The 20,948-nt window shown below is 37.2% G+C and overlaps 1 pseudogene; it reads right to left on the bottom strand.

Annotated features, from left to right (window-relative positions):
• Nucleotides 1-230: 230 nt before the first annotated feature.
• LOC121823068 (endoplasmic reticulum aminopeptidase 2-like) lies at nucleotides 231-19,269 on the bottom strand (annotated as a pseudogene).
• Nucleotides 19,270-20,948: the final 1,679 nt, after the last annotated feature.

Genomic DNA, 20,948 nt, shown 5'->3' with positions numbered 1-20,948 from the left:
TTTCTGGTTATATAAATCTTTGGAAATTTTTATCAGAAAATTGCTAGTCTTGTACAAATATGGTACAGAGATTGCCACAAAAATTAATCCACTTCTAATGTACAATGCAGCTAAAATAGTGAGAAAATGACACACACTGTATAGGCTTCTCAGATGCACTGTTTGTTTGTTTTTTATACCCAAACAATATCTCTTAAACAAATGATTCCTTCTGGGCTAACTCAATCTCTTCAATGCCTGCTGAAAGCACACACAAAGAAGTAAAACATCAAAGCATGCTCTATAAGCAGAACAAAAACAATGATATATAGTTTGAATATACCCAGCCTGGAGAATGAATAGTTGCCATCAGGGTACTTTTCCTAAAAGTCAATTAGTTTCAGTGATGCTTGCAAGGCATGATACATTTGATTCCATTTGTCAGGGGATGAAGAGAGGGATGTCTGGGAAATGGAGACCAGAGGTGGTCTCTGAATGAAAGCTCCTTACAATCTCTCCTCATAGAAAAGTAGACTATATTTTTCAAGACAATATTGAGTTATCTTTGGCATGTTGTCAAAGGGATGAGAAATTTTTTGAATTACTAAAACAATAGTCTTGAAATTGTAAACATCCCTATGTTTTTTGTTACATTCAACTCCCTATGTGGTAACCAGTAAGTTTCAAGTCATATTGACTCATGAAAATACATTTGAGTTAATCACTATGATATACTTGGAAGCTGGAGAACCAGCATTCCAAAATTACAATCATAAACATGATTTAAATAAACCATGAATTCCAAGACCTATATGAGAAAACCTATGAATTCCAAGACCTATATTAAGAGTAGCTAATATAATAGAAGATAAGTTTTGATAAATATGTAAAAGAAAACGTACAGTAGAATAAAATGGTTGATTCAACAAATGATGCTTGAAAACTTAGTATCTTCTGCAGAAAAAATGACAGTAGATCCTTATCTCTTACCCTTCATAAAAATCAATTCAAGATGGATAAGAGACTTTAATTTAAAATCTTAAATTAAGATTTTTAATTTCATCTAAAGGTTAAAACTTCTAGAAGAAATCATAGGAAAAACACTTCAAACTATAAGTATAGGCAAGACACAAGAAATAGTCTCAAGGATTGACAGGTTGGGTGACATAAAATTAGAAAACTATACAACAAAAGAAACCATCATTTGAGTGAAGAGAAAGCATGAATAATGGGAGAAAAATCTTTGCTAGCTATACTTCAGACAGGGTTTGATGTCTAGACTATATAAAGAATTACAAAAGTAAAACACCAACCCCATCCCTGCAAATGAATAAGTGGGACAATGAACTGAACAAATACTTCTCAAAAGAAGAAGCACAAGTGAAAGCCATAGGAAATGAAAATTAAAATTAATGTAAGTTGAGATTTCAACTTACACTAATCAGAATCATATCAAGAAAATAAAGCATAGAATGCTGGCAAAGATGTGAATAAAGAGAAAACACTTACTCATTGTTGGTGGGAATGTAACCTGATCCTGTCATTGTGGAAAATAGTGTGGGGTTTTCTCAATAAACTAAAAATAGAACTACTGTGTAATATAGCTATAATATACCTGGATGTATACTAGGATTCCATAGCCTACAAAAAAAAAAAATACTTGGCCATCCATGCTGCTTGTTGCTCTATTCACAATAACAAGGAAATTAGATTCTCATCAAAAGATGAATGGGTAGTGAAAATGTGGCACATGGACACAATGGAATTTTACTCATCTGTAAAGAAAAATTAAGCTATAAAATTTAGAGGCAGATAGATGGAACTGAAAAAATATTATATTAAATGATGTAACTTGAACTCAGAAAGACAAATGACACACATGTGTTGTGGAATATTATTTTAAGATGTGTTACATTTGTTTATGCTGTGGAATATTTGTTTAATGATACAAAGATGTGTTGCATGCTTTTATGTTGCATTTGTTTAACTCTGTGAAGCTGTGTTAATCTGCCTGACTAAAATACCTGATTGGTTTAATAAAGAGCTGAATGGCCAATAGCAAGGCAGGAGAAAGGACAGGCGAGGCTGGTAGGCAGATAAAATAAATAGGAGGACAAATCTGGGAAGAAATGATTGAGGAGCAAATAAAGGAGAAAGAGAGGAGGACATCAGGGGCCAGCCACCCAGCTGCACAGCAAGCCACGGAGTAAGATGTAAAGAAAGATATACAGAAATAGAGAAAGGTAAAAGCCTAGAGGCAAAAGGCAGACAGGATAATTTAAGAAAAGCTGGCTAGAAACAAGCCAAGCTAAGGCCAGACATTAATAAGAAAGAATAAGACTCCGTTTGATTTATTTTGGAGCTGGCTTGTGGGCTCACAAAGAGAAAAAAGTAAAAGAGTGAACTATACACATGCTTTCTCATATGTGGATCCTAGTTTCTAATTTTTATATATGTATACTTACAGAGGAGTGAGTGTGAGTGTAGATAGGGATTCATAAGAGGGGAAATAGTTTTAGAAAAGAGAGTAAGGACAGTAATAGAACATGTGACATAAAGTAGAAAGGGGAAATACTGGAGCTAGGTTTTATAAGTGGAGAATGAGGGCAAGGAGATGGGAGAGATGAGTAGGTGTGGGAGGAGAGTAGAAAACCAAACTAATTATGTAGGAAATGTCATAAGGAAACCTGCTACTTTGTATGCTAATTAAAAATAATTTATAAGACCAACTGCTCATCACCCATCTAGTTTATTTTAAACTGAAAATAAAAACCTAAAATATATTCCAATATATCTAGTAATTCTACTAAATTATCTAGCCATTCAGCATAAAAAAACAACTGGATGGCAATGTTCTTGTTTTCCAAGTGTTAGGGCTATTTTTATGCTTTGAATTAACTGAAGTCTTTCAGAATGACTATGCAGAGGATATGTAAGTAGCTCTCTTTTTTCCATGCAATTCACCAGGAAATGTAAAAAGTATTTCATATAAAATCTAAATTAATACTATAACCCACATGGAATAGTGGTAGTATTTTATAGATAAAGCAAAGGAGACACAACACAGGAAATTAAGACGTTATTATCTTATAATATTATGTTATATTATAACATATATGTTATATCTTATCTTATTATTATAAGATAATACCACTCTGATAGGACACTGTAGAAGTAAGATATGAAATCAAGGAGGCTGGCAAAGTTAAGTACCACATGCCCCCCACACACACATGTACTATGTCTACATACATATAAATACATGCAGAGAGATATCCTATGATATATATCTGGAGACACAAACTTATAAAACACATCTAGATATCCATAAGAATAATATGTATGTAATTAGTCATTTTGGAGGCATTTTATTATACATCATGTCATGATTCCTTGAAATTTTAAGTCTATCGTTTGATTCCTTATGGTATGAAATTATTTTTATTTATTTAATGTCTCCATTGATATTAATAAAAATTTAACTAAAAGAAAGTTAATGGGTACAGTCAAAATTTTTGCAAATAATGAAGATGCTAAAACTTACAGAGACATTTTTGTTGAGAGAAAAAAGGTATGGAAAACAGTTGAAAACATCAATTTGTTAAAACAGGTTGTTAAAGAACCCTATAAACTTCTATGAAAATGTAAATATATTATCATAGAAAACAATAACAATTTTATTACATATTCAAATTATTACAAAATCAAGTTTAAATAGTCATAATTTATTGTGTGTGTATATATACATATATATACAATATATAATTGGAATAAATATCTGTATTTCTTCAGTATATACTCTTACTATATTATATACTGGCATGGCTGGAAAATATTTATAAGACAAAACTTACTGTTATAAGTAGTTACATCTTAGTGATAAGATTCAGGAACTTTGTTTGTTTGTTTGTGTTTTGAGACAGGTCTTTACATAGTCCTGACTGTCCTGTAACTAGCTCTGTAGATCAGGCTGGCTTGGAACTCAGTGCTCGGATTAAAAGTATGTGCTACCACCACCCAGCTTCAGAATCATTTTAATATAAATTTCAATTATTTTTTAGTGTGAGAAATAAACTTAAACTTTGATTAAAAAAAAAGCATGAGAAAATGCACCAAGGACACTATTCTACAATAGGAACTCAGTCTCACCTTGACCCTGATGAGGTTGTGTGGCTCACAGAGTCAGACTCAAAGACTATGTAGGTTATAAGATATGTGCTTATTCTCAAGGTGGCTTCTGAGTGTTCTTCTATGAAGCCCTCTTCAAGTTCAATTGTTTTAACCTACAGCAAAGGGAAGGAATCTGTATGTGAAATGGAATATTTCATGGCTGTACCTGATGTATAGTAGTAAATTAAGAGGGAATACTTCTTTGTGAAGGGCACCCAATGGCCTTTTAGGTAAATAGCCTCTCCTGGCTGTATTTCTTTTATCCCTCTCTTAAAGACATAAATTGCTGCCTGAAATTACAAAAACATGTTAGATAGATGTTTTTATTTCTAGGCTTCCGGGGGGCGGGGGATGATGGAGAATAGCCCCTTCCTTTTTTTTTTCTTTCAAAACAATACAAACTGGCTACATGACAGTTTGAGCCCTCATCTTATTTTATCTTTGCTTCACTGATTCAGCAATTGTAACTAGAGTTTTCCTACTTTGCCCACAGTCAGGACAAATCTCTGTCACCCGCCGGTCCCACAGCCGCTCAGACCCAACCAAGTAAACACAGAGACTTATATTGCTTATAAACTGTATGGCCATGGCAGGCTTCTTGCTAACTGTTCTTATATCTTAAATTAACCCATTTCTATAAATCTATACCTTGCCACATGGCTGGTGGCTTACCAGCGTCTTTACATGCTGCTTGTCCTGGTGGCAGCTGACAGTGTCTCTCTGCCTCCGCCTTTCGCTTCCCAGAATTCTCCTCTCTCCTTGTCCCACCTACTTCCTGCCTGGCCACTGGCCAATCAGTGTTTTATTTATTGACCAATCAGAGCAATTTGACATACAGACCATCCCACAGCACTTCCCCTTTTCTTTTCTTTTTTTTTTAAAAAAAAGAAGGTTTTAACTTTTACACATCTCCAAAGCCAGCTTGGTATATTTGGGAATTTGGGCGTAGATTCTTTTACTACTTCCTGCTGGAGGGGGGTGCTGTATCTCTGGAGACACAAAGAAAATTTTAGGATCATGGAATAGTCCATGAGGCTGTATCGTCTGAGCCAGTTGTCTTGAAACAATTCTGGATGTTGAATCATCTGGGCCATGGTGTCATCGGAGACCTTTCAGGTGGTCTTGGCTGGTCAATCCTGATGTATCTTAATCTGGAACAAATCCACAGCCTCTGGCTTTCTGTAGAAACAAAAGCAGAGCCTCCTTTCCAAAGCAACATATCTTTACATCCAAATTTTGAAGTCAAAATATACATTTTGGCATAACTCAACAGCTTTTGTAATTAAATGTTTTTATTCAGTTACAAATATCAAAGAGAACATAATCCAGATTCTCTGTGTGATAGCCATTTTTATGTGGCTAATTTTTTTTATTACCTTGAGCCTATTGCTTTAAACTGCAGCCTTTTAAGCCTGCTGACTCCGCCCACTTCAGCTTCCCAACATGGTGGTGGTACGTTTTCCGCCAGCTTTGGAAGCCATCAATTCTCAGAAATAGTAGGTCTATGTTTCTTATCAAAGCAGCGTGTAGCCCAGAAACCTCTTTTTGTTTTGTACTAGCCAAGGCTAAATCCACCACACAGCTTAATGTGCCACTTGCAGAGGCCTCATTCCCGCCATACTGCAGGTCAAGCACACACGCCAGGAACCTGCCATAGTAGCTCAAACACGCAGGCTGCCACTAGCTTGAGAGAAACAACTAGGAACTGTTTTTAGATCTGTTTTTAGAATCTTTTTTTCTCAGGTTTTAGGTGGAAACTCTTGCCAACACGTTGGGCGCCATTTGTAGCTAGAGTTTTCCTGCTTTGCCCACAGTCAGGACAAATCTTTGTCACCCACCAGTCCCACAGCCGCTCAGACCCAACCAAGTAAACACAGAGACTTATATTGCTTATAAACTGTATGGCCATGGCAGGCTTCTTGCTAACTGTTTTTATATCTTAAATTAACCCATTTCTATAAATCTATACCTTGCCACATGGCTGGTGGCTTACCAGCATCTTTACATGCTGCTTGTCCTGGTGGCAGCTGACAGTGTCTCTCCGCCTCCGCCTTTCGCTTCCCAGAATTCTCCTCTCTCCTTGTCCCACCTACTTCCTGCTGGGCCACTGGCCAATCAGTGTTTTATTTATTGACCAATCAGAGCAATTTGAAATACAGACCATCCCACAGCAGGCAATGAAAGCAGTCAGGCCAAGATGGTCATTAGTAATTTAAGCTTCTGCCCATCTTCTGAGGAAGCAGGAAGTTTTCAGCCTGCAGTCTAGTCAGCTACATCCATCAAAAATCACTAGAAAATTACTGAATTCTGTCTTTGTTTAGTCTGAGTAACTTGTCCCAGAGAAAGTTCCCTGTGTAGCACTGTTCTCCTAAATCCTGAATATATACAGGTCCCATGACCTGAAAGCATCACTTCAGGTTAGTAACAATTCTAGCCCTCCTTGTCCCTTCCTTCCTCCCCACACACCCCGTAGCATGAATCTTAAAAGTTCTTATTAATGAAAATAAAACCTAAGGCCAGTTATTGTGGTGAATGCTGGAAGATCAGAGAAGCAGAACAAGCCACAGCTATCTCACCTCGCCAATTCCTCAGCTGATCCTGTTTTCTCATACTGGATGCCTCTCAGCTGAACTGCTGCTCAAAAGCCTGAATGCTTAACCAGCCAAATGCTTAACTAGCCAAGAGCTTCTAGTTTCTGGTCCTCACGCCTTAAATATCTTTCGGCTTTCTGCCATCACTCCCTGGGATTAAAGGCTCACTTTCTGGGATTAAAGGTGGGAGTCACCATGCCTGGCTGTTTCCAATGTGGCCTTGAACTCACAGAGATCCAGAGGGATTTCTGCCTTTGGAATGCTAGGATTAAAGACGTGTGCTACCACTGCCTATTCTCTATGTTTAATATTGTGGCTGTTCTCTTCTCTGACCCCAGATAAGTTTATTAGCATGCACAATATTTTGGGGGAACACAGTATCACCACACCTCCCTTTCAACAGGGTGGGCTTTTGGCAAGCTGATATTTGTTTGCTAAGCATGCTTTATGTGTTGGCTAAATGACAGCTTTGTTGAGGAACATGGAGTGACTCAATGTACTACTTTAAATGTGAAATTCCCCCTATAGGCTCATTATTTGAACACTTGGTCCCCAGATATGTGCCATTTTGGAAGGTTATGGAACTTTCTTTAGAAGATGAAGCCTTGTCCAAGGCAATGAGTCACTGGAGCATGGCCCTGAGGTATTACAGCTCAGCTCCACTTCTATCTGTTGTCTGCTTCTTGTTGTACTGAAGTGAGTAAGTAAGATCCTTAACTTATTACTCCTGCTACCACAACCTTTGATACACCTTCCTCTCCATGATAGATTGTACCCCCAAAACTGTGAGCCAAAAATAGACTCTTCTTTGAGTTGTTTCTTGTATTGGTTATTTTTCTGTTGCTGTAATAAAACACCATGACCCAAGTAACTTACAGAAGGAAGAGTTTATCTGGACTTATGGTTCTGGAGGGATTGGAATCTATCACGGTAGGGATGAATGGCAGGAAGTGGGCATGGTGGCAGAAGCATGAATCTGAGTGCTCACATTTTCAAACACAAGTATGAAACACACACACACACACACACACACATACACAGAGAGAGAGAGAGAGAGAGAGAACTTGAAGTGGCATGAGGCTTTTCTATTCTCACAGTCTGCACCCAGTAACATTCTTCCTCCAGCCAGCTTCTGCTTCCTAAATCTCTCCAAACAGGGCCACCAACTGGAGATTAGAATTAGAATATCTGAGTCTACAGATATGGTCTTATTCTAATGACCATATTTCTTCATATTTGGTCACAGCATTAATTCATCCAAGATTAGCATTTCCTTAACTCTCTATGTGTAGGGTATTAATATGAGTTCTTCATAAACATATGCATAAACACCAAGTATAAAACACTTACTACTCAGTGAAGATTTAGATGTTTCCCAATGTCAGCAGGACTCAACTTGCTTAGGAATATTTAGCAGCAAGTGTGCATTCCATTCTAAGCAATGTTCTCTTAAAGCAGCAGTTCTCTACCTTTGGTTCTTGATTCCTTTGGGGGTCGAACAACTTTTTCACAGGGGTCACTTAAGACCATTGATGATGTTAAGCATAGAAGAACTGGGATAGTTATGTGCATAATATGTCAGTGGGGAAAAAGTTAGTGGAGTTTTGATAATGCCATTCATGTATGCAACCAGACAAATCTTAGCATAGAGAAGGCAAAGCTAGCACAAGTCCCACCCCTAATCAAGAAGCTGTTTTTAATAGATAGCTGCTAGGAAAGGGGAAATCAGTTTTCTTCTATGGAGTGTCACTGAGTATAACAACCACACTCCTCTAGGGTAAGCCTCGTGATCAGAAGTACTTGGCCAATAAAAATGGACTCCATGAGTTTTTATTTTGTTTTGGTTTTTGTGAGTGTTTGTGTGTTCTTTCACTGTTATTATTGTTTGTTTTGTTTTCTTAAGAGACAGAAAGAACATGAAGTTGGATAGGTAGGGAGGAGGAGGTGTAGATGTAACCAACCATCTTATTAAATAAGAAACACAGAACCAATGTAAAAGAGAAAGCCAAGAGGTCAAAGCTCAGAGCTAAAATCTTACCCTTCCTCCTGCAGTGCTCCTAACTCTCCGAAAGAGACCTACTTCCTGTGTGTATGTCTTTACATAGTCTTTCTGTTCTGCCTTCTCATTGGTTGCAAACCCAAACACGTGACTGCCTCATCACTGCCTGTATGTACAGGTCTTAAAGGCATATGTCTCTAATGCTGGCTGTATCCCTCAACACACAGAGATCTATGGGATTAAAGGCATGCGCCGCCGCCGCCGCCGCCGCCGCCGCCGCCACGCTCTTTCTATGGCTCTAATAGCTCTGACCCCCAGGCAACTTTATTTATTAACATACAATTAAAATCACATTTCAGTACAAATAGAATACCACCATATTCCCCTTTTCTATTTTAATAAAAAGAAAAAAGCAAAAGGTTATAATTAACAAAAGAAAAACTAAGCCGGGCGGTGGTGGCGCACGCCTTTAATCCCAGCACTCGGGAGGCAGAGCCAGGTGGATCTCTGTGAGTTCGAGGCCAGCCTGGGCTACCAAGTGAGTTCCAGGAAAGGCGCAAAGCTACACAGAGAAACCCTGTCTCGAAAAACCAAAAAAAAAAAAAAAAAACAAAAGAAAAACTATATACAAAAGTACAATAACTATATACAATATATACAAGTAATAAATACCTAAACAATGTCTAGTCCATTTGTATTTGACAAATCACAGAAAATAATTCCATTATCTATCCCATTTTGGTAAGTCCAAAATGTATCTAATTCACTTTCTATCCTAATTAATCTTCAACTATAACTAACTAATCTTCAACTCCCTCAGAGACCCAAGAAGGAAATAATATTAGCTAACAAAAATAAAAACAGGAAGTGCATGCAAGCAACTTCCAAAAAAATTGTGAGTTGACAGAAACAGCCAGCTGCCTGGACAGTCACCTGAGGTTTCTCCGCAGTGTTGGGGCATCATCTTCAGCCTATAGGCTTAGTGTATCTGACAGACTCATTTGTGAAGTAGGATGTACACAAGGTCAACAGTTCAACTTCACATTGGGTGAGAGCAGTCCATGTACCAGAAACACCTGAATTCCACTAGTGTCATGTCATGATTCAGGATTTTCAATTTTGGAAATTGTTGACGGTTTTTTAATTCAGCTGTCCATTCTTCTTGGCTGTGTATATATGGCTTCATCTCAGCATCCCCTTCTGCAGGAAAACTCTAGCTACAAGGAGGATCTGGGAAGAGTTGGAGAATGGAAAAGAATATGATCAAAATGTATGGAAATTTTAAAAAATACTAATAACTTAAATCTGGAAAGAAAATATAGGATAGACGCATAACTTGAGAACAATACACAGAGTTCTTGAAGATGGCAGTACCTTTGGCATATTAGATAGTACAATGTGTCTTCTCTTTCTTATACTGATTGAAAAGTTGGTTTTGAATAGTGGTTCATCACAGCAGGGGAAAGCTATTCTTGAGTGTGTTGTTTCAAAATCTGTTACTGCAATTATCTTGTGAAAACATACAATTTCAGTCAGAATAAAACTAAAACCAGTAAATGAGCTTATAGCTTCTACAAGCATATCAAGTCTAGAGATAGTATATTTATCAAGCTACAATTTTAGTCAATTCAGACCTAGATTTTGAAAAGAAATGAAACTAAAACTTACTCAGAGATATTGATCAACAGTAATGTATCACACTGGGCAGACACTCTACACTGTTTCCTTCATGTTCATGTTATTGTAATAAGCAAATTGCAGCTAAGATAATTTGAGTAACCATACCAGTAATGTGACCTCAAAATTAACTAGAAACCTAGAAAATAGGACCTCTAAATCTCAAGGATATTGGAGAAATTATTTTGGCCACTCCACGTAGTTAAAAGGATATTTATTAAATGGCGTAACTCACAAATTAAGTAATGGGTAGGTCGCAGGGTCTGGGGAAGGTGTAATGCAGTCTAGCGGTGTTCTCCGGAGCTCTGCACAGTCAATCTGCACCGGTCAGCGTTCCGGCACCGAGAGGGCGCCCAGAGCGAGCGCTGGCCCATCCAGCTCTCGGGTCCCCAGGTGCCTCCCCTCGCCCCGCCTCGTAGGCGTGACAGTTGCCAGAGTCTCAATGGGGGTTGGAACTTCCAGAACCAAGCTGGAATGGCTACCCACTACATCTCCCCCTTTTTGTCTAAATAAGAAGGTTCTAAACTAATACAAGACTATATACAAAGGAATGGTTATCAAATATTGTCCAGAAATAATGAGAGATAATGACCTAGATAAGATGTAACTACAACCAATGCAAACAATATCAAGCAAGAAACACATACTAAAATCCAGAGAAGTATAGAGCATAGGTAAACAGCATGTTATAAAGATCATTCAAAGGTGTCCTATCCTAAAGAACCTGAACCTAATACTTAATATGTTCTATCTAAGATATTATATATACTAAGTTGTAACTATAACTGCTAGTCTTCAATCCCATCAAAGACCTGAGAAAAAGCTTAGACCCACTATTTCTGAGACTTGATGACTCCCAGAGCTGGCGGAAAACGTACCACTGCCATGTTGGGAAGCTAAAGTGGGCAGAGCCAGCCGCCACAGCGCTGTTTCAGGCTCAGAAGGATGCAGTTTAAAGCAATAGGCTCACAAAAAGACTGATTCAGATAACATCGTTTACAATGTGTGTAAAATATACGTAGGCTTGAAAGAGACAAAAAAATTAATGTAAAAAGCCACGTAAAGATGAATATTACACAGACAATCTGGATTGTGTTGTCTTTGGGATTTTTAACTGCAAAAAAACATTTGATCAAAAAAGATATTGAATTAAACCAATATGCATATTTTAAAGGTAACTTGACTTCAAAATTTGGATTTAAGGATATGTTGCTTTGGAAAAGAAGTTCTGCTTTTGTTTCCACAGAAAGCCAGAGGCTGTGGATTTGTTCCAGATTAAGATACATCAGGTTTCACCAGCCAAGACCCCCTGAAAGGTCTCCGATGACACCATGGCCCAGATGATCCAGCATCCAGAGCGGTTTCAAGGCAACTGGTTCAAACAATACAGCCTCACGGACTACCCCATAGGTCTAAAATTTTCTTTGCATCCCCATAAGATACAGCGCCCCCCTCCAGCAGGAAGTAGTAAGAGATGCTACGCCCAAATTCCCAAATATACCAAGCTGGCTTTAGAGGTGGAATTGGCTCACTGCCCCTCTAAACCCAGACATATTGCTTTAAAAAAAAAAATGGTTAGTCAATTCTTGTGTCCCAAATCAGAAGAGCCCTCTGGTGTGGGACAGTGAAAACCAATATTTTTATTTAAAACAGATTGATTATAAATGTGATCTCTTTCTAAAAAAAGAAAAGGGGATATAATATAGATATATAGGAGGATATAGAGATGATAAGATAAAAGGATAGATTAATTAACCTACTTTTAAAGAACAATTTGTTTAAAATGTTTTACATTGGTATGGATTTTAGTTTATTGATACAAACTTGAAGTTAATATTGTTATACTGTGTATATATATATATTTCTATTCTTGTTTGAGGTATTATGTTTATGTAACTCATTTAAAATTGTAATGGATAATTAAAAAATAGATTAATAATTAGTCATCTATGATAATCATATCTGTAGCCATGTTAGTTAAGTTTTCTAGGTATACATAGATATATTTCAGATAGATAGGTAATCTTCAAACACTTCATAGACCTAGAGAATATGGCATTTAAATAACTTAAAATTCTGTTGATGTGAGACACAATTGCTCCTGGCTGCACCAATTGATCCCGAGAGAATGTTGGGCTTCTAAGACATTTCCATTTGGAAGTTTGTCTTTTTGGCACAAAATGGCCTACTGGGCAAAGAACTGCCCTTGCCTTGATGGCTGACAGTACAAATGCAATGCTGTCCTTTCTGGACAAGCGGGACACAAGGAAAGTGACCACTGTACTCTGCCAAGACAGGGTAAGATGGTCTCTCAAAATTCCTGCTTCTGAAAATGGTCTGTCAGATATTCTAGGCCTGTAGCCAATCTGAATGCACCAACAATGCTGAGAAACATTAGGTGACTGTCCAGGCTGCCAGCTGTCTTGGTCTACTCTTGCAAGATTCCCGAAAGTTGCTTGCATCCATCTACCATTTCTCAGGTACCATTATGTTCCTTCTCAGGTCTTTGATGTGGTTGAAAACTAGATAGTTGTAATTTCCTCAGTTATGATAAAAGATAAGTTAGATATAAAACCTTAAACTCACAAATATAAGATAGATAGGACATCTTCTTTAATATTGTAACTATAATTCTTCCTCGGTAATTGTTTTGTTATATATAATTTTACCATGTTAAAGTTAAAACCTTCCTTTTAAAAAAAAAAAAAAAGAAAGAAAAAAGGGCAAGTGCTGTGGATATTGTTCTATATAAATAAAACACTGGTGGCCAGTGACGAGGCAAGAAGTAGGTGGGACAAGGAGAGAGGAGAATTCTGGGAAGCAGAAGGCTGAGGGAGAGACACTGCAGCCACGGCCAGGAGAGGCAACCTGTAAAGATGCCGGTAAGCCACCAGCCACGTGGCAAGGTATAGATTTATAAAAATGGGTTAATTTAAGATAAAAGAACAGTTAGCAGAAAGCCTGCCACGGCCATACAGTTTATAAGTGATATAAGCGTCTGAGTGATTATTTTATAAGTGGATTGTGGGACTGCGGGGCTTGGGGAACCTGGAGAGAAGTCCTCCAGCTACACAAGACCTTTGAGTAACTATATATGAGTGATATGAAAAACATGCTACCAGCATGTGGGAAGAGGGACATTGCAATAAAACCCTAACTTTAGTTCTATACCACAGGAACCTTTAGGGTGGTCTATGAAAGGTAAGAATCTAGGTTTCATATTCATGAGCCATTATTGACTAAGGATCTCCATTTGGAACTATTCCACAGGAACTTCTAATTCTCTCTGCTTTCAGCAAAGTTGCCCAATCTTTGGAATGCAGTCTTTGGATATATACACTAACAATGTATATCCTACCACACCAATACTTTCTGTACTTAGATAATTACAAACATATTCTTGGGGTTTAATCTTTAAAAAAGAAGCAAATTGGCTGGAGAAAGTGCTGATAGTAAAGAATGTCAAGTGTCAGGTAAATGGGGCTAGGTAAGGTAGAGACCAGAGGAGCTGTCAAGACCTGCTTACTGTGTTTTTCTGATGGAGACTACGGAAATCAGGCTAGAGCTATCAATGATTGGCTGTAAAGATTTGTAAATCATGGGGCCTCAGAGTTTCATTTCATTTGGTAGCAGGTACTGTAAATGTAGAGGAATTCCAAGTTTCTGGGAAAAAAATGCTAAAGTGAAATTCCTCTTCCACATTGCTGGCTCCCTTCTTCTCAACTAGTCCTCCTCCAAAAAATTTTGTCCATGTGGTGATATTTATTTATATGTGGCTGCTACATAGACTGACATTGTCAAATTTTCAAAGCAATATTTTTACTCAATAGACCCAAAAGACAAAGGGAACATAGACAAATCTCAATCTCTGTCTCTGTCTCTCTGTCTCTGTCTCTCTCTCTCTCTCTCTCTCTCTCTCTCTCTCTCTCTAACACACACACACATCAGAAGTAAAGAAGAATAAGAAATAGTGTTCAATCTTACTAATAAACATCTTCCAAAATGAAGGTGAAATTCAGTGATTTTACTCTGTAATCAATGATACTGGCCTGGCCCAAAGTACCATCATTTCTTACTTGAACTACTGCAATGACCTCCCAAAATACTTATTCTCCTTCGATGCTTTTCTCTCCATTATATAAGTTCAGTATACATATCTTCACAATCAGCAGCATAGATCAGATCAGAATGTTCCAGTGACTTCCCATTGCACCATAGTAAAAGACTATAACTCCTTACAAGGGGCTCCAAGATGCAACATTTTCTAACACCTTTTCACCCAGGTTACTCTCCTCAAACCACAGAGACTTTCTCAGTCAGTCTTATAATGGAGTGTTTTCCCTTGCCCTAAAATGTTCTCATAAGTGTGCTCTGTTTTCCCCTTTACTTAGTCTCTCTTCTACTTTAACCTTAGATGTCTGTTTGTGGAATATTATTTTAAGATGTGTTACATTTGTTTATGCTGTAGAACATTTGTTTAATGATGCAAAGATGTGTTGCATTCTTTTATGTTCCATTTGCCTAACTCTGTGAAGCTGTGTTACTGTGCCTGTCTAAAACACCTGATCATCTAAAAAAGAGCTGAACAGCCAATAATTAGGCATGAGAAAAGATAGGCAGGGCTGGCAGGCAGAGAGAATAAATAAAAGATGAAATCTGGGAGAAAAAGAAAAAAGAGCAAGAGAACAAGGAGAAAAAGCAAGAGAGAATGAAGAGCAAAAGAGCCAAAAGAGTAAAGGTAAACAAAACCCAACCAACTACATTTTGGCATACCAATGTAGGGCCTGAGAAAAATGAGGGGGGAAAGAGGATACAGTTCCTTTAAGAGTTTCTGCCTGCTGGTGATCCCTTGAGTAGCCAGTACATTAAATAGGAGCAAAAAAAAAAAAAGTCTGCCACATCACAAGCATTGACATTCTAAAGCTCTAGGAAAGTTGAATGCAGTTCCTGGTCACACACCTCTGTCCAGGCCATGAGCTTTAGGCTTGGCTTTCATGACATAAGAGGAGGTGGAGCCAGCTAAGAGCCATGCAGACAATCCAGGTGTAGCTTAGCAGTTTAAAGTTTGGTCATGCAGTCAAAAAAGACTAGATATTTACAGTAAAAGGGGTCCAGAAGGAGAAAACCTCTAAACAGGTTCCAGTGTATTTTACAATGTGTATAGGCTTAAGAAAGAAAAGAAAATGGGTATAGACAATTATAGAAAGAAATAATCAGTTTTTTAAAAGTCTTTAAAGAGACAGTAAAAGTAACATAAAAGAAAAAAGTCATGTAAAGATGGGAAATACACAGGACATCTGGATCCTGTACAGTATTGTGTTGGTTTTAAATTTTTTTTTTTTTTGGTTTTTCGAGACAGGGTTTCTCTGTGTAGCTTTGCGCCTTTCCTGGAGCTCACTTGGTAGCCCAGGCTGGCCTCGAACTCACAGAGATCCGCCTGGCTCTGCCTCTCGAGTGCTGGGATTAAAGGCGTGCGCCACCACGCCCGGCTGGTTTTAAATATTTTGATTGCTGATGGGCAAAAGACAGCTGCTGGGAGACATGGAATTTTGAACTAGACTGAAAAATTGAACCAACCAAGATTTATGGCATCTTAACTTTAAAAAAGAAGTCAAATGTATTTTTCAAATGGAAATCAAAAAGGCTTTGGAGTTTTGTTCCCACAGGAGACACGAGGCTGTGGATTCCTTCAGGAATGAGATAGATCAGGTTTGATTAGGGAAGACCTCCTGAATTTTGACAGGTGATATCTATCAACAAAGATTATAGCTGGTCTTTCCAGGACTTGGCCATTATTTCAAATTTTCTCAGAGGCACCTTTAAAGATGCCTTTGCCCACAGACAGCAGGAAGCAATTTGGAGAACATGACACCCACATTCCCAAGAGGGGTGTGGGAGGCTTTTGTTTATTTGATGGACTATGGATGTTTGTTATCATTTAGAGGAATATACTATATTGATACAAATTCAAGGTCCTTTTTGTTATTATATATATATATATATATATATATATATATATATATATATATATAATGTTTCTGCTCTAGTTTAAGGTATTATACCTATGCAGTTCATTTAAAAATGTAAGGTAAAATTCTAGTTTTTGAAAGTTATTATTATAAACTATTTAGGATAATCAAGAAACATAGGAGCCGGGCGGTGGTGGTGCATGCCTTTAATCCCAGCACTCGGGAGGCAGAGGCAGGTGGATCTTTGTGAGTTCGAGGCCAGCCTGGTCTACAGAGCGAGATCCAGGAAAGGCACAAGGCTACACAGAGAAACCCTGTCTCCAAAAACAAAAACAAAAAAAAAAAAAACAAAAAAAAAAAACAAAAAAAGAAAAGAAAAGAAACATAGGTTAGTAGTCATTTAAAGAATCAAATTTGTAGATAATGTTAGGTATGTTTTTCAAGGTCATATAGAGATATATTTTTAGATAGATAGTTGGTCTTCAAAAACTTTGAAGACCTACAAAACATGGCATTTAAATGTTTTGTTAATGTAGGGCTTTTCATGACAATGAGACACGCATGGTCCTGGCAGCATCAATTTACTTGATAAAAGGATGATGGGCATTGAAGAAACTCCATAGGCGTTTGCTTTCATTATGGCAAGGTTAGCCACTGGGCAAAGAAACTGCTTTTGCCTTGACTGCCTGACGGTATGCTGTGCAGACTGGACATGCAGGACCCACAGAAAAGTGACTGATGAACTTTGCCAATACAAAGCAGGACAGTCCTCCAAATTTCCTGCTTCACTGAAAAGTTTGCCAGATATTCTGGGTCTGTAGGCTGAAGATGGATGCCCCAACATTGCAGAGAAACTTTGGGCAACTGTCCAGGAAGCCAAATGCCTCTTTTGTTAGATAATTTTGCATCCTTCTGGATCTTTGATAGAGTTGAAGACTAGATAATTATAGTTGTAGTTTTTCTTAGTTATGATAGAAAGTAAGTTAGGTATAAAACTTTGGATTCACTAAGATAAGATAGATAATGCATTATTTTCTCTGAATATGATAACTACAAATGGACAGAATGTTGTAAATGTAATTTTTACTTGATAACTATTTTTGTTGTATATATTGTATATATTGTTAAAACCTTTATTTATTTAGACAAAAGGAAGAAAATATTGTAGAATATTATTTTAAGATATGTTACATTTGTTTGTGCTGTGGAACATTTGTTTAATGATGCAAAGATATTCAATTTGTTTAACTTTGTGAAACTGTGTTACTTTCCTGATGGTCTAATAAAGAGCTGAATGGCCAATAGCAAGGCAGGAGAGAGATATAGGTGGGGCTGGCAGGCAGAGAGATTAAATAGAAGGAGAAATCTAGGAGAAGAAGAAAGAGCAAGAGAACAAGAAGAGGAGGATGCTAGGGGTCAGCCACTCACCCAGCCAGCCATGGAGTAAGAGTGAAAGTAAGATTACAGAAGTAAGAAAAGGAAAAAGTCCAAAGGCAAAATGTAGAAGGAATAATTTAAAGTTAAGAAAAGTTGGCAAGAAACAAGCCAAGCTAAGGGTGGGCATTTATAATTAAGAATAAGCCTCTGTGTGTGATTTATTTGGGAGCTGGGTGGTGGGTCCCCCAAAAGAGCAAAAACAACCAACTACAGGTGTCAGTTTAAACACACTTCCTTAACAAATACTTCCTGCAACTCATAGAAATTGGTCTCAATCCCCATCTACTCTTTCTCTTTATTATAGCAGCTTCATTTTTTTTTGCACTTCTTCCCTAGTAGTTTACCTTGCTTGTTTTATTATTCTCTTGTCCTTATAATATATTTCAACACTTCTCAGCACTTTACACTTAGTGCCCAAAGTTATACTTGTCATATAACATGTGCTCAGTGAGTGTGTGTTGACTAAACAGATTTCATTCATCATTAATTCTTCAAACACGTGTATTTTATGTTTATGCCTCCTGGAGTTGAACCATGCCATTTTCTAGAAATGAACACTCTTCCCTATTCCTACATCTCATACTTTCTTCTTGTTCCAGTTCAAGTGTTGCCTTCTTTGAGAAACCTTCCCCATTTCTACCTCTGCTCTGCCTATCACTACCCAGAGCATCCATCACAGACTGGCCTCTATTTTATTATCTACCCTCTACCTGTTTAAGCCTATGGATCCTATCTCCTGCTCCATCTCTATTACAGTATCCTGAAGGAATGTTAGAAATTTCACTTCTGAGTTTCCCATATTTATTTAGTTTTTCCTACATGATTGGTGAAGCATTTGCTGACAAGAGATGTAATCCATAAGTATCACAAAAGATTGTAAATTACTTACTTTGTTTCACCATCAAGACCCTTACAGGTGCTTTTATAAAATCCTTCAAATCTATCAGCTAACTTAGCATGGATATCTGATAGCCACAGAGTATCTGAGGCCAACTGTAAGTTTCTCTGTAACTAGCAGTGCAATTTGTGATGATCACGGTAACTCAACACATGCAGTTTTTTCCTGGTTTCTTAAATCTCAAATCTTCCTCTAACTGAAGGATGGCGTTTGTGGTTTCTAGGTCTTAGCTGTGCAAGATGATAGAGTGGGTAGCATCTCTTACTAAGACCTCAAACTTCCCAAATGCAATGAAGTCCAGAGAGGTTAGATTTGGATAGATGAACAGGTCACAGTGGAGTGAGATGACCACATTGTGGAGCTGTATGTAGCTCATGCCAAGAAAATAGTTCCTCATTTTGGCAGCTGGAATAGTCCCAGGGACCTGACTGAATTTATAACTAAATGATGTTAAAAACTAGAACAAAAGCATAGTTGTGGAAGGATGACTTCTAAGCAATAAAATCCTACATGAACATTAAATATAAATTTTCTGTATGAATTAACCATTACAGAAATGTGACAATAAATCTATTCCAGAAGATACATTAATATTCAGGATAAATCTCACAAGTTCTCTATCACATTGCATTGGCTCCAGTTAGGACATTAAGATACAATGTGTTTTAATAAATGGGTCTAACCTAGAATGAAAACAATACACATAGAGCACAAAAAATCCCACAAATAAAATCTTAAAGTATAGAGAGATATATGTAAATGGAGAAATATTCTCTATTGGAATTTAGCCAAATATCCATAAAATAAGAAGAAATTAAGATATCATCTGGTTGCTACAAGGAGAAGCCCTTTATGGCTCAAATAAAAGGATTTTTTTCCTTAAAATTGTACATAATGAAGCTCATGTACCCTCCTATGCAATGAGCAGAGGGTTGGTAAATAAATGAACTGCATGTTGGATGCTTATAACATATATTGTACCATTTTAAAAGAATGACTCAAATCTTGAAGGAAAACTGTGGAATACCTCTATTTTTTCCTAATAACTCATAAATACATTACAGATGTTGTTATTTTTTTCATGGTATTGAACTTTCTCTCGTTATGCAGCATCACCTTGTATGTATGACTACTGCTGTAAAGGAGTCTAGTTACGTTGTGTGTTAATCCTCAGCTTATTTTCAACATATCAAAAGCCATAGAAATAAAATTTGCATTTATAATATTCTAACTAAAATATTTTTGAAGTTTCAGGCAGATATGATACATACACCTGTATGCCCTAACATACAGATCAGTTCTCTCCCTACATAAAACAGACATTCCAGTGTAGATGAATTGGTAAATGGTCTTGTTAAAAATCCAGAGCCAGATATGGGGGTGAAAACATGAGAAATCAGAGGAATAGGAAAAGCCACAAGCTAACCTCACCTCATTGACACCTCAGTCTCCAAAGAGACCTACTTCCTGTATACCCACACCTATATGCCTTTCTGTTCTGCTATATCAATTGCTCTCTCTGTCCAGCTACATTACTTCCTTTTCCTGCCCAGCTCTGTCATTTTCTGTCTGTATGTACAGACCTCTATGGTTAGTGCTGGGATTAAAAGCATGTATCACCATACTTGGCTCTGTTCCCAGTGTGGCTTTGAACTCACAGAAATCCAGACAAATCCCTGTCTCCTGAATGGTAGGATTAAAGGTGTGTGCTACCATTGCCTGACTTCTATGTTTACTATAGTAATTGGCTTTTTCCTCTGATCCTCAGATAAATTTTATTAAGGGACACAATATATTAGGGGACACAATATATCACCACATTTCCCCCTTTTTTGTCTAATAAAAATAATAAAAAAAGTTATAAGTAGTATAAGAAAAACTGTATACAATAAGTACAATAACTATATATAATATATACAAGCAATAAATACATCAACAATGTCTAGTCCATTTACATTTGAAAAATTCAGAGAAAATATTCCATTATCTATCCTATTTTGGTGAGTCCAAAATGTACCTAATTCACTCCCTAGCCCATCTTGTATTACCAACAGAAAACTATCTTATGATGTCTTTCAAATTTATACACTTTATACATCTTACTGAGTTTCTTTTCTGAATTTCCTAACAAAGAAAACTATAACTATCTAATCTTCAACTGCTTCAGAGACCTGAGAAGAAAATAATATTACCTAGTAATAGAGGAAGTGCAAACAAGCAACTTCTTA

This window comes from Peromyscus maniculatus, chromosome 16, assembly GCF_049852395.1.
Source record: "Peromyscus maniculatus bairdii isolate BWxNUB_F1_BW_parent chromosome 16, HU_Pman_BW_mat_3.1, whole genome shotgun sequence".
NCBI classification, from domain to species: Eukaryota; Metazoa; Chordata; class Mammalia; order Rodentia; family Cricetidae; genus Peromyscus; species Peromyscus maniculatus.
This window is presented reverse-complemented; position numbering and strand designations above follow the sequence as displayed.